The following is a 17,430-nucleotide window of genomic DNA, read 5'->3' as shown; positions in this document are numbered from 1 at the left end:
AGAAAGAGAAAAACAAGTATTATATATGAACGTATGTATATGGAATCTAGGAAAATGGTACATGCTCAATCTCTAAGTCATGTCTGACTCTTTACAACCCCATGGACTGTAGCTCACCAGGCTCCTCTGACAATGGAATTTCCCAGGCAAGAATACTGGAGTGGGTTGCCATTTCCTTCTCCAAGGGATCTTCCCCACCCAGGGATTGGATCCACATCTCTTGCATCTCCTGCATTGGCAAGCAGATTCTTTACCACTGAGCCACCAAGAAAGGCCTGAGAAATGGTACAGTTGAATCTATTTGCCATAAAGAAAACTGAGTGCTGAAGAATTGATGCTTTTGGACTGTGATGCTAGAGAAGACTCTTGAGAGTCCCTTGGACGTAAGGAGATCAAATCAGTCAATCCTAATATTCACTGGAAATCGACCCTGAATATTCACTGGAAGGACTGATGCTGAAGCTGGAACTCCAATACTTTGGCCACCTGATGCAAAGAAATGACTCATTTGAAAAGACCCTGATGCCGGGAAAGATTGAGGGCAGGAGGAGAAGGGGGCAACAGGGGATGAGATGGCTGGATGACAGCACTGACTCAATGGACATGAGTCTGAGCAAATTTTGGAAAATAGTGAAGGACAGGGAAGCCTGGCGTGCTGCAGTCCACAGGGTCACAAAGAGTCGGACACAAGTGAGTGACTGAACAACAACAACAATCTATTTTCAGGGCAGGAATAGAGATGCAGACATAGAGAACAGATGTGTGAATACAGGGAATGAAGGGGGAGTGTGGGATGAAGTGGAAGATTGGGATTGACGTATACACACTACCACGTGTAAAGCAGCTAGCTAGCAGGAAGCTGCTATATAGCACAGGGACCTCAGCTCAGTGCTCTGTGGTGACCTAGAGAGGTGGGACAGTGGGGGAGTGAGGAGGTCTAAGAGGGAGGGTATATATGTATGTGTATAGCAGAATCACTGTTGTACAGCAGAAACTAACACGACAGTGTAAAACAACTATATTTCAAGGGAAAAAGAAAAAGCTATGGAATAGGTCTCATTAGGGAGGGAACCCTCTGGTCCTGAGGCTTTTTGGTGAAAATCTGGATAACCATGTCATGGATATCACAGAAACCGCCCCCCCCACCCCAGCCCCCACATTTGGGAGGAAATTAGTTAGATGAATAATTTTTAACTTAGGTGTTTCAAAGTGTTGTTATCAATGGTAAGAAAGTATCTACATTTATAAATGCTTTGCATTTGCATTTGAAAGGTAGCTTACCTGGAAAATGGACATATCTTCCAGCCTATGACATGCCCACTAATATTGGTGGCTCATTGAAATATCAGAAGCACTGGTATGTGTGGTTGAAAAATGCTGGGTGACTTCAACAGACTCTAGTCTATTTTGTGACTTCATATTTCTATAATACTCTGATTTAACCACTAGAGGCCATAGGTTGTGAGCTTCTGGAGGGTGGGGACCTTGTATTGTACCTTTGTCTTGGTATCCCTCCCAAGATGTGATCCACTATTAAATACTTCATAATTTTGTATATGGATAAACTGATGGAGGGGCTTCCCACATGGCTCAGTGGTAAAGAACCTGCCTGCCAATGCAGGAGACTTGAGTTAGATCCCTAGGTCAGGAAGATCCTCTGCAGAAGGAAATGGCAACCCACTCCAGTACTCTTGACTGGGAAATCCCGTGGAGAGAGGAACCTGGTGGGCTACAGTCCATGGGGTTCCAAAAGAGTCGGACATGACTTAGTGACTAAACAACAACAATAAAAGTGATGGAGGCCTTCAGGAGTGCAGTGCAACTTCCACAGAATAGGAAGAATTTTTTAATATCCAGTCAGAAAGATGATGAAGAGATCAGAAAATAAAGGTGAGATGGAAGGTGGTGGTTTTTGTAATAGCTTCATATCAGTGAATGGTCATTGCAAGAGGACATAAATCTGTGCTTTGATAAGAGTGAGTTAAGTTGGATATAACAAAGCCCTTCCTCGTCATAAAGGCTAATAGATACTGAACAAAGACTGCCAGGGAGGATGTAGATGTTGCATCTTTGAAAGTGCTTGAAAAATGAGTCATCTACACCTGAGGTTCACTAGTCTTCCTTTCCCTTCAATGGTTCAGTGATCCAAGCTGCCATTATACAATGTCTTTCCTTGAAACACATATTTGAGTGAATTTTTCATTTGTGAGCATTTTTATATTAACCACTTTCTGACCACTTTAGGGGTGAAACGCAGTCTATTACGTCTTCTAGAAAATGAAAATGATTCAGTGCATCTGCATGGAATATTTAGCTCTGGAAGTCAGGGAGTCAGATGCCACTAGCAAGAAACAATGAGTGTGTCTGAGAGGAGGTGTGTGTGTGTGTGTGTGTGTGTGTGTGTGATTATTTCAGCCCTCCTTCCATTCAGAGGGAAAATGTGCCTCTTCTTCCTTATAAGAGGACCCGGGATGACTGCTTGCTGTGAATTGCAAACTCTATTTTCCATCCAAATTCAGCAGGAATGGAAATCATGAACTTGAGTACATAAGATTTCAACATTGCCCAATTCTCTTGCCCTGGTCTCTGTTTACATTCATCCATTTATATATAACCTTGTACTGTGGCTAGACATTTATGGTAAGCGTTGCTGGAGCCTTGAACAACGGTTGTCTTCACTTGACAGGTGATGCTTTGAGGAGAAAGGGCCAGAGGAACTTGAATTCACTCCCTCCCCTCACTGGACCTCAGTCTGGACTTTCTCTCCCATTCCCTTTTGTCAGTTTCCTGCTCTCTCATTTCTGTCTTCTTGCCTCTCCCAAATTCATATTCAAAGATGCTTTCAACATAACACAACTACTGCCAGAGCTAATTATAATTGCACATGGATTCTGCAACACGACATACATTTTCTTTTAGCCTGACTATTTCAAGTTGACCTATGAGAGGTAAAAAGAATTAACATGATCACTTTTCCCAACCTCCCTCCCTCCTTCCCTCAGTTTCCATTCAGGAGAACTACTTTTTTCCTTCTGGGGTCTATTTTTATTCCCTGTCCCCTGAACTCTTATTTAAACCTACCATATTGATGAACTTTATTTCAAACTCAGCATTCATTAGCAGGAACTACAGCTCAATTCAGTATACAGGTGGATGCAAATTCCTCGGATTCCTTAGAGGCCAGAGGCAGTGAGATGCAGAGACTAATGTGGGGAGAAAGATGACATGACCCACTGATTTTTTACCTTTATTGTTTTAGTTGAAGTATAGTTAGCTTACAGTGCTGTGTTAATTTCAAGGGTACACCAAAGTGACTCAATTATACATACATATGTGTATCAGTATACATATATTTTCTTTTTTCAGACTCTTTTCCATTATAGGTAGTTATAGGACCTTGGGTAGAGTTCCCTGTACTATACAATAGGTCCTTTTTTACCTATTTTATATACAGTAGTGTGTATATGTTAATCTCACCCTCCTAATTTCCTTTCCTCTTTGGTAACCATAGTTTGCTTTGTAAATAAGGTCACTGGTATCATTTTTAGATTCCACAAATAAGTGATATCATATGTTTTTTCTTTCTCTGTATGAATTGTTTCACAAAGCCTGTACAATTATACAGTGGAAGTGACAAATAGATAGAAGGGATTAGATCTGATAGACAGAGTGCCTGAAGAACTATGGATGGACGTTCCTGACATTGTACAGGAGGCAGTGATCAAGACCATCCCCAAGAAAAAAAAAATGCAAAAAGGCAAAATGGTCATCTGAGGAGGCCTTACGAATAGCTGAGAAAAGAAGAGAAGCTAAAGGCAAAGGAGAAAAGGAAAGATAAAGCCATTTGAATGCAGAGTTCCAAAGAATAGCAAGGAGAGACAAGAAAGCCTTCCTCAGTGATCAATGCAAAGAAATAGAGGAAAACAATAGAATGGGAAAGTTTAGAGTTCTCTTCAAGAAAATTAGAGATATCAATAAAGGACAGAAATGGTATGGCCCTAACAGAAGCAGAATATATTAAGAAGAGGTGGCAAGAATACATAGAAGAACTATACAAAAAAAATCTTCATGACCCAGATAACCATGATGGTGTGATCACTCACCTAGAGCCAGACATCCTGGAATGTGAAATCCTTAGGAAGCATCACTGTGAACAAAGCTAGTGGAGGTGATGGAGTTCCAGTTGAGCTATTTCAAATCCTAAAAGATGATGCTGTGAAAGTGCTGCACTCAATATTCCAGCAAATTTGGAAAACTCAGCAGTGGCCACAGGACCGGAAAAGGTCAGTATTCATTCCAAGCCCAAACAAAAACAATGCCAAATAATGTTCAAACTATCACACAATTGCACACATCTCACATGCTAGCAAAGTAATGCTCAAAATTCTCCAAGCCAGGCCTCAACAGTACGTGAACTGTGAACTTCCAGATGTTCAAGCTGGATTTAGAAAAGACAGAGGAACCAGAGATCAAATTGTCAACATTTGTTGGATCATAGAAAAAGCAAGAGGATTTCAGAAAAACATCTACTTCTGCTTTATTGATTACTCCAAAGTCTTTGACTGTATATATCACAACAAACTGTGGAAAATTCTGAAAGAGATGGGAATACCAGACCACGTGACCTGCCTCCTGAGAAATCTGTATGTAGGTCAAGAAGCAACAGTTAGAACTGGACATGGAACAACCGACTGGTTCCAAATTGGGAAAGGAGTACGTCAAGGCTGTATATTGTCACTCTTCTTATTGAACTTATATGCAGAGTACATCATGTGAAATTCCAGGCAGGGTGAAACAAAAGCTGGAATAAAGATTGCCGGGAGAAACATCAGTAACCTCAGATACACAGATGACACCACCCTGATGGCAGAATGTGAAGAGGAACTGAAGAGTCTCTTGATGAAAGTGAAAGAGGAGAGTGAAAAAGTTGACTTGAACTCAACATTCAAAAAATGAAGATCATGGCATCTAGTCCCACTTCATGGGAAATAGATGGGGAAACAATGGAAATAGTGACAGACTTTATTTTCTTGGGCTCCAAAATCACTGCAGATGGTGACTGCAGCCATGAAATTAAAAGATGCTTGCTCCTTGGAAGAAAAGCTCTGACAAACCTAGACAGCATATTAAAAAGCAAAGACATTACTTTGCCAACAAAGGTCTGTCTAGTCAACGCTATGGTTTTTTCAGTAGTCATGTATGGATGTGAGAGTTGGACTGTGAAGAAAGCTGAGCACTGAAGAATTGATGCTTTTGAACTGTGGTGTTGGAGAAGACTCTTGAGAGTCCCTTGGACTGCAAGGAGATCAAACCAGTCAGTCCTAAAGGAAATCAGTCCTGAAAATTTATTGGAAGGACTGATGCTGCAGCTGAAACTCCAATACTTTGGCCACCTGATGGGAAGGACTGACTCATTGGAAAAAGCCCCGATGCTGAGAAAGATTGAAGGGAGGAGGAGAAGGGGAAGACAGAGGATGAGATTGTTGGATGGCATCACTGACTCGATGGACATGAGTTTGAGCAAGCCCTGGAAGTTGGTGTTGGACAGGGAAGTCTGGCATACTGCAGTCCATGGGGTTGCAAAGAGTCGGACATGACTAAGCAACTGAACTACTACTACTACTACTAACAGTATCCTACGATTTGTTTCATTTAATATAATCTTTAGGTCCATTCATGTTGCTGCAAATGGCATTGTTTCATTGATTGCTATGGCTGAGTAATATTCCATTTTATATAGTCTATTTATCTACCCGTCTGTCTGTCAGTCTATCTGTCTATCTATCTATCTATCCACCTACTGTCTGTCTACATAACAGGGTGGTGAGTAAAATGTTTCCTATTGTCTTGGAATTTGTGTCTGGGGTGCAACGATTCCCAGATGTCCAAATTTCTCCATCAGGAGACTGGGGAGGTGTAGGTGACGCACAGGTCTGAGAGCTAGAGAACACACAGTTGGAAGAGATCAAATCTGAGCTACATCTTCAATATCAAAGAGTTGTGCCACCAAGGGGCTCCTACGCCACTCTGAGGGACTCACACATGTGTCCCAGGAGAGACGGTCCTCAGCTGGGAGGCAGCTGCATGGAGGGTTTCCATGGTCCACCTGTGGAAGCTAGGGAAGCAGCCACAAGCAGCAGAGACCATGACAGTGACGCAGCCTCAGAAAGAGACATTTGTTCTGCTTTCTCTCATTTCCCCCCCATCCCACCATCCCTGTAAGAGTCAGGGTTTGCAGAGTTGGGGCATAAGAGGTGTCTTTGAGTCAGATCACTATCTTAGATCGCAGCTCATTGTGCACTGAATTTTATGTCCCCATAAGATATGTTGAAATCCTAACCCCAGCACCTCAGAATGTGTTCTAATTTGGAGATAGGATCTTTACAGAGGTAATCAAGTTAAAATGAAGTAATTAGGGTGGGTTCTAATAATACAATCAGTGTCCTATAAAAGGGAAATCTGGAGACAGACATCCACAGAGAGAAGACAAGGTGATGAGACAGAGAAAAAAATGCCATGTGAAGACTGGAATTATATTCTATGAGCCAAGGACTCTTGGCTGGTAGCCAAGGGGCTACCAGTGAGCACAGCCCTCCTCACAACTTGATTTTGGAGTTCCAGCCTCTAGAACTGTGAGACAGTACATTTCTATTGTTGTAAGGCACCCAGTTCATCATACTTGGTAATGGCTTCCAGGCGGCTCAGATGGTAAAGAACCTGCCTGCAATGAAGAAGAACCAGGTTTGATCTCTGGGTTGGGAAGATCCCCTGAAGGAAGCATGGCAACCCACTCCAGTATTCTTGCCTGGAGGATCCCATGGACAGAGGAGCCAGGTGGGCTATAGTCCATGGGGTCACAAAGAGTCAGACATGACTGAGTAACTAACACACAACGGCAGACCCAGGAAACTAAGACCCAGCTCAAAACTGTGCTGAAGGGAGGGAAAGGAGATATGATTTAAAACCACTGCAACTTGAACCTGGGCTGTACTTTAGGAGGCAAAAATGACCAGAAAATTATGGAATCTGCCCCCCATCTTGTTGAACAATGTGCTATGTATTAGGAAAAGGAGATTCTACAGAGCATAGACAGAAGCAGCAGCTGGAAAAATTACAATTATTTTATGAACACGCCCCACTGAGTTCTCACTGCTCAATAAACCAGTAACACACAGAGTCCAACACTCTCTGCCCACCAGTTGCTGGGGAACTTTGCCAGGAATGCTCTCAGACTGTGTGCTGGTTGCTATGACAATGTAGGTAAGATACAATCCTGTAAATTCCCCAGTTTATAGCATAGCACCAGTAGCACAGTGCCTCTAAAGGTTCTGATCACTAATATTTTGTGTTGAAATCTGACATTTAATGATGAACTCTCAGAATGACAAGTCTCTGAAATCGGAAGGTGCTCCAAGGGTAACCAGGGAATTCCCTCAATTGAAGAGCTACTTCCCCAACAGCTTAGAGAAAAGACCCTCTTCCACATCTTGCCTTTGTCTGTAGAATAGCATGAGGAAGCTCCATACCCAAGAGAATTTCCACCATAGTCTAATTCCATCAAGCTCTACTAGGGTAATGGACTTAGTTCCTCATCTCTAGTGTATCCTGCTGACGTGTACCATTAAGTTTATGCTTGATCCCAAGAGGGTGTGGGCTGCAAGCTGAGTTTCTGGGGTGGATGGTCACTCAGGATTTCTCTTGCTCTCCTTCCTGGACACTGAAGGCAGGGAGCAAAGAGCTTTGGCCGGATGGGAAGTTATTTATGTTCATCCTGCTGGACCTCAGCAGGGACTGAGTTCACCCCTTCCCTACTTTCATGGATAGTCTGATTGACTGAAACCAGTCAGAACACTCAACCCTTTGTCCACAGTCATTGGTGTGTGGACGGGTGTAGGGACTGATAATCCAATCAGGGTGAATCTCAAAGCTGGCTTGGAATATGGAGACAGAAGCGCACACCCTCCTGCTAAGTGTAACTGATGATGTCTGTAGCTTGGACTGTAGCTGATAACCACGAGGGGACTTGGCCAAGGATAGGGTTTGCCTTTGTGGTTGATAGATGACAGAGGGAGAAAATGGGTCCCTGACCACATCGTTGGAATCAGTCAGTCTGAAATCTGGCCTACTCCTGGAATTCTCATTTACATGTGACAACAAAAACCTTTTCTTTTAAGCTAGCTTGAGCCTTTGCTACTAAGGCCTGACAATTATGACCCAGTAATTTCACTTTTAGGAATCTACCTTAATGAAAGAAACACAAATTCATAAAAACAACTTAAGTACACCATTATTTATAAGAGAGAAAAGTAGGAAATGGCACGCACAAGTGTCCCCAAATGGGTGAAGGTTAAATAAATTATATTGTACTCATAGGAAGGAATTTTATGAAACGATTACAAATCATGTTTCTGAAGCATATTTAATGACCCTGGAAAATGCTCACAGTGTAAAGTATAAAAACTGAGATGCAAAATTGGATTCACATAATGTGATCTTATTATCTTATTTACATATAAAAAGATTAGAACCAACCAAAATATTAACCACTGTTTATGGATAATTTTTATTGCTCTTTATGGGTTTTGAACATTTCACTCTGAAAAATGTACACATGTCACTTTTATAATCAGAAAATTTCAATCAACATTGTTAATATTTTTATAGTTTTGACTCTTTGCCAGAGACCCCAAAGGGTAATAACATTTGCTAATTTTCTATTTAGCCGAGGCATGTATTTGAATGTTGCCTTGGGAGGCTGGCGTGAGGAAGCACATTTTAAGACTCTGCTACCCTTACCATGGGGCAGATGTTTAACGGAGTGAGTCCTGGAGAGAAATCAGGCTTGGGTGGTGGTGGTGGTGTTTAGACACAAGTCGTGTCTGACACTTTTGTGATCCCAGGGACTGTAGCCCGCCAGGTTCCTCTGTCCATGGAATTCTCCAGGCAAGAATACTGGAGTAAGTTGCCATGCTCTGCTCCGGAGGATCTTTGCATCTCAGGGATTGAACCTGGGTCTCCCGCATTGCAGGCAGATTCATCACCGCTGAGCCACCAGGGAAGCCCAGGCTTGGGTGGGACTGGAACCAAATCTGTCATCCAACAGAGAAGCAAATACTTCTCAGTTCAAGAAAGGAGCCAATGTCTTGCAAACTTCTTCTTGAAGTCATGCTGAATCTGAAGCTCTGTATACACTTCCAGACTCTTCCTGCTCTCTCTGGTCCCCAAGCTCTGCATTTGCAGATGGGAAATGGAAATTCTCTGGGAAGTGAGTCAGTCACAGCCAGACTGCAAAACAGCCCCCAAGAAACAGTGCGAAGCCAGGGCCATCTGCTTCTCCATTTAAGGGCTTGATCCCCAAAGCAGCTGATCACAAGGGACTATCTTCCCCCAGACTGCTGTGAGGGCAACATCCTGCATCTTGTTGCCCCCTCTACCTCTTCTAGAACAATCCAAGTGGGAAAAGTTCTAGAACCTGAGACCTGAGAATAAGGGACTGCTTTCTGTTAACAACATGAGTGAGCTTCAAAGAGGACCCCAAGCCACAGATGAGATGATTAGCAAATCTGGCTGAGACCTTCATATAAGCGTTCTGAGACCCTGGTAGAGAACCCAGGCACATGGATGACTAGACAGTGGTCCTACAGAACTGTGAGCCGGTGAACAGGTGCTGTTTTAAACTTCTAAGTGCGTGGCAATTTATCATGCAGTCACCTAACACCCACACACATTGGAGCTCATGGTATTGTTCTTTGTACACATTTGTACATCTGAACTACTTCATACTTCTTTAACACAGCCAGGATGAAGCGAAGTAACATTGCAGAGTTCTGGGCCTGATCTGGAGCTGGAAAATAATTACCTGGGAAGTAGGCTACATATTTGGCATATAGTAAAAACCCAGTAAGTGTTGAATTGGAGACAAAGTGTGTCTGTGTGACACTGCTGAGACTAACTTCACAAGTGGGGTCCCCTGTGAGTGAACTGGGTATAGATTGTGAGAGTAAAAGTCTTTATTGGACCAGACAAGTGGGAGCCTGGTGAGTTTTCTAGAAGTTCATAGGATCCTAACAAGACTCTACCACGCTGGTTAGCATCTTGTGGTCTGTCTGAAGAATGTTGGGCTCTTCGGTCAAGTTATTCCCCTTGGGTTGGGATGAGGGAGTGGGAAGCAGGAGATGTGAAAGTAAGTGCAGAGAGGAGACCTCCTAGGAGAGGCTGTGCTGGACGAGGCTGTATTAACCCATCCTGGGGAAAATGCCGTATCCTGCATCTGGGGTACCAACCGACCCTCACTTCTGTTCAGTCACTCATCATAACCCTATATGCGAGACAGAATAAGAGACACAGATGCATAGAACAATTTTATGGACTCTGAGGGAGAAGGTGAGGGTGGGACGTTCTGGGAGAATAGCATTGAAACATGTATATTATCATATGTGAAACAGAACACCATTCCATGTTCAATGCATGAGACAAGGGCTCAGGGCTGCGGCAATGGGATGACCCAGAGGGATGGGATGGGGAGGGAGGTGGGTGGGGGGTCCAGGAAGGGGAACACATGTAAACCCATGGCTGATTCATGTCAATGTATGGCAAAAACTATTACAATATTGTAAAGTAATTAGCCCCCAACTAAAATAAATAAATTTACAAAAAGAACACACACACACACACAAATAAAAAAATCCTAATCTTTATCAAACTCATTCCAATTTCAAAATGTGATTCCTGGAGCTACAGGTCTGGGACCACACTTGTCTGTAAGGTTTGTGCCCTGGGATGACCGAGTCAGGCTACGGGAAATGGAAACAAGTGTGTGTGTGAACTGGGGCTTCTCTCTTCTTCCTTCTTTCAGGAGACATTGAGCAATGGATGATGGCTTCACAGAGGAACTCTGTGGTATCCCACCGGCCATCAACTCAGTTCTGCCCAGGTGATCTCATCATCTCATCTCGCACCCCTACCCTTCCCATCTCAGACGTGTACCTATAGCATTATCATTCATCTAGTTTCTCCATTGGAAACCTAGGAGTTACCCAATCATTCCAATGATTTTCCGTATTCTATTCCATCCACTCCTTATAGTGGTCTAAAATTTGTCATCTCCTTTTTCTTCTCAGTCTTGATTTATTTTATGTACATATGATTTCAAACTGTACAGAAAAGTTTTAATAATTGTGTAATTCCCATATGATCTGTACCCAAATTAACTGTTTGTGTTTTGCCTGTTTCTCCCTCTTCCCCTCCTTCTTTCTCTCCCTGTCTCTTACTCCATGTGTGTGCGTGGTTTTTGCCTCTGAACCACTGGAGGCATCATGCCCCTTTACAACTAAATACTTCTTTCTGTATTTCCGTATTTCCTGAGAACAAGAAGCTTTTCTTACATAACCACAGTACAATCATCAAAAGTAGAAAAGTGAATATTGATATAACCCTGAAGACCCTGATGCTGGAAAAGATTGAAGGCAAAAGGAGAGGAGGGTGGCAGAGGATGAGATGGTTAGATAGCTTTGCAGATTCAGTGGACATGAATTTGAGCAAGCTCCAGGAGATAGCGGAGGACAGAGGAGCCTGGTGTGTTGCAGGCCATGGGGTCACAAAGAGTTGGACAGGACTTAGCGACTGAACAACACGACAGTTGTATTTAATCTACACTCTATATTCAAGTTTTATCAGTTGTCCCAATAATGTTCTTTTTATAAAGTGTGTTTTCCCTGGTCCAAGACTGAACACATTACATTTAGGTGCCGTGCTTCTTTAGTTTCTTTGAATCTGAAAGAGTTCCTCGGCTTTTCTTTGTTTTTCTTGACCTTGACATTTTTCAGAGTACAGGCAAGTTATCTTGTAGAATGGTACAGAATTTAAGTTTGTCTGATATTTCCTCATGAGTAAATTCAGGCTAGTCGGTTTTGGCAGGAATATCATTTTGGCAGGCCCCCAATGTCGGGTTGTCCCAATACTGGTGATGTTAACTTTGATTTCTTGTTTAAGGTGGCATCTGCCAGTTTTCATCTGTTAAGTTACACTTTCTTCCTTTGTAACTAATGAGTGATTTACGGGGAAATAGCTTGAGGATAGGAAAATTTCCTGTGCTGTGCTCTCTGTGCTTGGTCTCTCAGTCAGGTCCGACTCTTTGTGACTCCATGAGCTGTAGCCCACCAGGCTCCTCTCTGCATGGGGGTTCTCCAGTCATCAGAATACTGGAGTGGGTAGCCTATTTCTTTTCCAGGGGTTTTTCCTGGCCCAGGAATTGAACTGGGGTCTCTGGCATTGCAGGTGGATTCTTTAGCAGTTGAGCTACAAGGGAAGTCCGGAAATTTCCTCTTTTATCAAACTTTCACCCACTACTCTTTACATCCATTGATTTCCAAACTCTTTCATTCATTCTATATTTACTCATTGGGACTCTTTTTAAGGAACATTTATTTATTTATATTCATAAAAATGTATGGATTCTTATTTCATTCAATGGGTTATAACAAATTACAGTTATTTTTTGTTGTTGTTGTTTAAATTTCCCTGACTTGGCCAATGGAAGCTCCTTCCAGGAGGCATGCATGTCCTTTGGATGTATCCCCAACATTGTTTTGAGAATTTTCTTACTTCCTTATGCGACAAGATGTTTCAGGCTTATCTTGTCTTTTCCTTGCCTGGAATCAGCCCTTTCCTTTTAATAGACAATGGTATTTAGAAGCCAGAAGCTGGGTCTATATACAATTAGTGTTCCTTATATATCATTGTTCCTAGGCTTTCTCAGGAGACAGAGCTAGAATATGTATACATATATGATAGAAAACTAGATTAGTATATACATATGTAGTAAAATCATGTGTCCTGCGAGACATCGTCTTTCTCCTCTTTTTCTACATATGATTCTGTTTTCTAACAGTAAGAACCCTGGCTCTTATTATCTTCAATACATTTACTTGTTTTTTTTCAAGCCTAGAATAAACAGAAAATTATCTTGGAACTCCTAACCTGTGCCACTGCTGAAACTAAATTTACTAATTAGAGTTCAACATTTGTATTTTTTCAGGGAAAATATACAAATAATGCAAGTGCACAGAACTTAAGCATATAATTTATTGAGTTGACAAATGCATATATATCCCATACTCCTATCATGATATTATATACTCACCACCCCAGAAAATCCTCTCAAGCCCTTTCCCAGTCAATACTGCCATTTCCCATTGGCAACCATTTTTCTGATTTTTTTTCACCAAAGATTAGTTTTGTCTATTCTAGAACATCATATAAATGAGATAATAATACAGATACATTATTTCATTCTTTAGCTCAGGATAATGTCTGTGAGAATCATTCATGTTATCATGTGTATTAGCTGAAGTTGAAAGTGAAAGTGAAGCCACTCAGTCATGTCCGACTCCTTGCGACCCCGTGGACTGTAGCCTACAAGGCTCCTCCGTCCATGGGATTTTCCAGGCAAGAATACTGGAGTGGGTTGCCATCTCCTTCTCCAGGGGATCTTCCCAACCCAGGGATCGAACCTGGGTCTCCCGCATTGCAGGCAGACGCTTTACCGTGTGTATTAGTAATCCATCCTTTTTTTTTTTTTTTTTGCTGAGTTGCATTCCACTATATGAATGTACCTCGATTTCTGTATTCATTTTCCTATTGATGAACATTTGGATTGAATGTGCATACTATGAATATTGCCACTATGAATATACGTATAAGAGCCTTTTTATGTACTTTTTATTTCTCTTGGGCAAATATCTGGGGGTGGAATTGCTGAATCATGGGGTAGATATGACAGACCACATTTTCCAAATATGGCCACAGAGTGTCTTTAGTCCCATGGACTCTTTTTGACACTTGCTTCTTTCTTCTCTATCCAGAGGTAGAATCTACATCTTCCCTGCTTGAACCTGGGCAGACATATTTGACAACAAAAACCGCATGACTGCTGAGGCCAGATCACACACTGTCCCCTGTGCATTTTTCTTTTCTCAAGGCTCACAGTCCAGTGCTTGCTATTTTCATTGCCTGAAAAATAGTTGGTTTGTGTATTTTCCAGTTTGGTAGTTTTTTCCCAATGGGAAAAAAAGTCTAGTACCAGTTACACGTTTATGAATGAAAACCTAACTTCAATGGCTTGAAACAATGCATTTCTCTGTATTATAATATCTATAGATGAAGTATAGTTTAGCGGGACTAACTCAGGGCTTCCCAGGTGGCGCTCGTGGTAAAGAACCCACCTGCTAATGCAGGAGACATGAGAGACAATGTGGGTTCGATCCCTGAATCAGGAAGATCCCCTGGAGGAAGGCATGGCAACCCACTCCAGTTTTCTTGCCTGGAGAACCCCATGGACAGAAAAGTCTGATGGTCTACAGTCCATAGGGTCACAAAGAGTCAGACATGACTGAAGTGACTTAGAAGGCACACAGGACTAACTCAAGGCTATCTCATCTGTCAGAAACATTCTCCACAATGCTGCTACAGTGACCCACCTAGGTAGTAAATCTAACCACCTCATCAAAATAAAGTTCACATATCTCAGCATTTGACATCAATAATGGCCTTCATGATCTGGCCCCAATTCTCTCTCCTATCTCTCTCCCCTTCCTCCTTCTTAAACTTTATCATCATCTTCATTTTCTTCATCTATCTTTGCATGGAACAGCCTTCTATCATGGTCCCACAATAGTCTTCCAAAGTCATTGCCAAGTGTCTTTGACATTTACCTCCTCCGTGAAGTCTTCCCTAATGTCTTCTCCAAAGATAGAATAAAAAAAGTCTCAAATTTCTTGCCTCCTTGCCTTTCTCTTCTGGCACATGTGACGCTGTATGTGTTCATCGGTTTATTTGTTTATCCTCTGCCCTGGATTGTGGTCTCTCTGATAGGGAAATGCTTTCCTTTTTCTTTTCACCACTCTTTTTGCAGCACCTGGGAAGGTGCCAGTCCATAGAGAGTGCTTATTCAACACTTTCTTTGTTGTTGAATTAGAGTGTTAGAACTATAGTCAAATACTGCTCTCATGCAATATTTAAAAATGAGAAATTCTAGCTTTAGAAAATGAGAGTGACTGACTGGTGAAGATCTGAAGGATGGTTCTGAGCCTTTTATGTGTTTTTTTTATTGGGTCTGAGTATCTCCTAATTCATTAATACTGAGGAAAAGGAAGAAGGCTGGCAGTTTTTTTTTTTTAATCTCAAATCATTATGAAAATGGAATATTTTTCCCCCAAAATATTCTCTGCTTGAAGCACAATTAGAGTTTGTATGAAAAAGCAGCCTCCTGGTCATCTGGAGATGGTCTCTGCACCCACACTTGATGGCAAAAGGAAGATGACTGGGAGCCAGGAGACGGGCGCCCAGCAGGATAGGTGCTCCAGGACTATATGTGAGGGTGAAGGGCCACTGGTGGGTGGCCAGAATCAGAGGCTGCCATTGTTCCAGAACATTCCAGAGTCTACTGGGGACCCAGTGAGCATCATAGCCTGGGGACAGGTTTGGGGGGAAGAATAAGACGTGGGAATAAGCCCCAGCTCAGTCAAGAGGTTTCAAGGGCTCCTGAAGCTTCACTAGCTCTCCATGGATGGAAAACCAAGTTCACACCCTTGGCATTGATGGTTCCTCCCTGGCCTGGCTCCATCTACTTCCATCGTCCTAGCATCACACCTTCAGGCCCAGCTTCTCTTCCCCTTGTATCTTGTTCATTCCTGCCCTAGGGGCTCCCTCCTGTTGCAGCCCCCATTCTCAGTCTATTGAAAGCCACTGTCTTCAAAGTCCCATGGAAATTCCACATCTACTCCCTCTTCTCTTGAATATCCCACTGAAAATGCACCACTTGCTTCTCTAAGTTTAATGCTTATTTTATTGTGCTCTATCTTACACATTGCCTTTCTGATCACTTAGCAATAAAGAATCCAACTGCAATGCAGGAGACACAGGTTCGATCCCTGAGTTGGGAAGATCTCCTGGAGAAGGAAATGGCCACTCACTCAAGTATTCTTGCCTGGAAAATCCCATGGACAGAGGAGCCTGACGGACTACAGTCCATAGTGTCACAAAGAGTCAGATGTAACTGAGCACTCACACATGTGTAAGACAATTAGTTGTTGGTAAGTCTGTCTCCTTCAGTGATTACAAGAGCCTTCAAAATGGTCATAGGTTATTCAGATATATGCCCTAAAGTCTATCACAGCTCCCCAAACACAGCGGCCCCATGGATATCCAATAAATGCTTGTTAGGTAGATATATCTGGATGAAATATCATCCTACCATTCCATAGAATTAATGTGCTTCCAGACGGTTCTTCTACTTTGGGAAGAGCAAGGCAAACAAGCATGCTAGTTCCCCCAGAGCATCTTGCCCTGGTCCTGAGGATGTGTTCTGTCCTATTCAGTGCGAACCCCTCCATCAGATGTACCTGGTTGGGCTCTGCTCAGGGACATGGTGTGTTACTGATGTATGAGATCCATTTCTAAGAGTTATCTCTCTTCCTTGGATCTCTCATCTCTGCCCTCCCTCATTAGAGGGGCATACCTGGTTCCTGTCGCTAGTATCTTTGATCTTGGTAATCAGTCAACACAGAAACAAGGTATAGTTGCTAGGGCCCCTGGGAGGTGAGGTTGCTGAGACAGCAGACACTGCACTCCACACTCTACTTTCCAATCATCTCCTTTCACTCACACATTTTGCAAAGTGCTCCAAGCCCCCAGCATCTATACAGCATGAGGATATCATACCATAGCTTTTCCCATAGCTTCCGATGGTCTCAAGTACATTTATCTCATTCTCAGCAAAACGTAAACTTCCTTTTTAAAAATGTTTTCTTATTGTACTGAAAGTCACATAATATAAAACGTATTGTTGTAACCCTATTTAACTGGACACTTCAGTGGCACTAAATACATTCACGTTGTACAACTCTCACCATCATCCGTTTCCCAAATTTTATTTTTTACGTTCCTAAACTGAAACTCTGTCCCCATTAAACTCTAACTCCCTATTTCACCTCCCAACCCTAAGGGCCCAAGGGATCTACCAGTATACTTTCTGACTCTATGGATTTGACTATTCTAGGTTCCTCTTATAAGTGTAATCAGGCAGTAATTGTCCATACCTAATGTACATTGGAAAATATTCTTACGGTTAACTTATATGTCCTACAAACAGATTGTACCTTTCCCCCCGTGATTCTCAATAGTTATCTGTTTTATACACAGTAGTATATATATGTCAATTTCAATCTCCCAATTTATTCCACTCTCCTTTCTCCCCTGATGTCCATGCATTAAAAGTGTAAACTTCTTGAAAGAGGGAATTGTGCCTTATAATATTCTAGAACCTGTAACACAGTGTTAAGCATATAGAAACTATACAACGAATATTGCTTCTTTTTACAAGTCAAGCTCCCATTCAGGGCATCCTCAGGAGCTGTGGGCAACAAAGTTAAA

Source organism: Giraffa tippelskirchi, chromosome 4, assembly GCF_054371585.1.
Source record: "Giraffa tippelskirchi isolate mGirTip1 chromosome 4, T2T-mGirTip1v1.2.pri, whole genome shotgun sequence".
NCBI classification, from domain to species: domain Eukaryota; kingdom Metazoa; phylum Chordata; class Mammalia; order Artiodactyla; family Giraffidae; genus Giraffa; species Giraffa tippelskirchi.
This window is presented reverse-complemented; position numbering follows the sequence as displayed.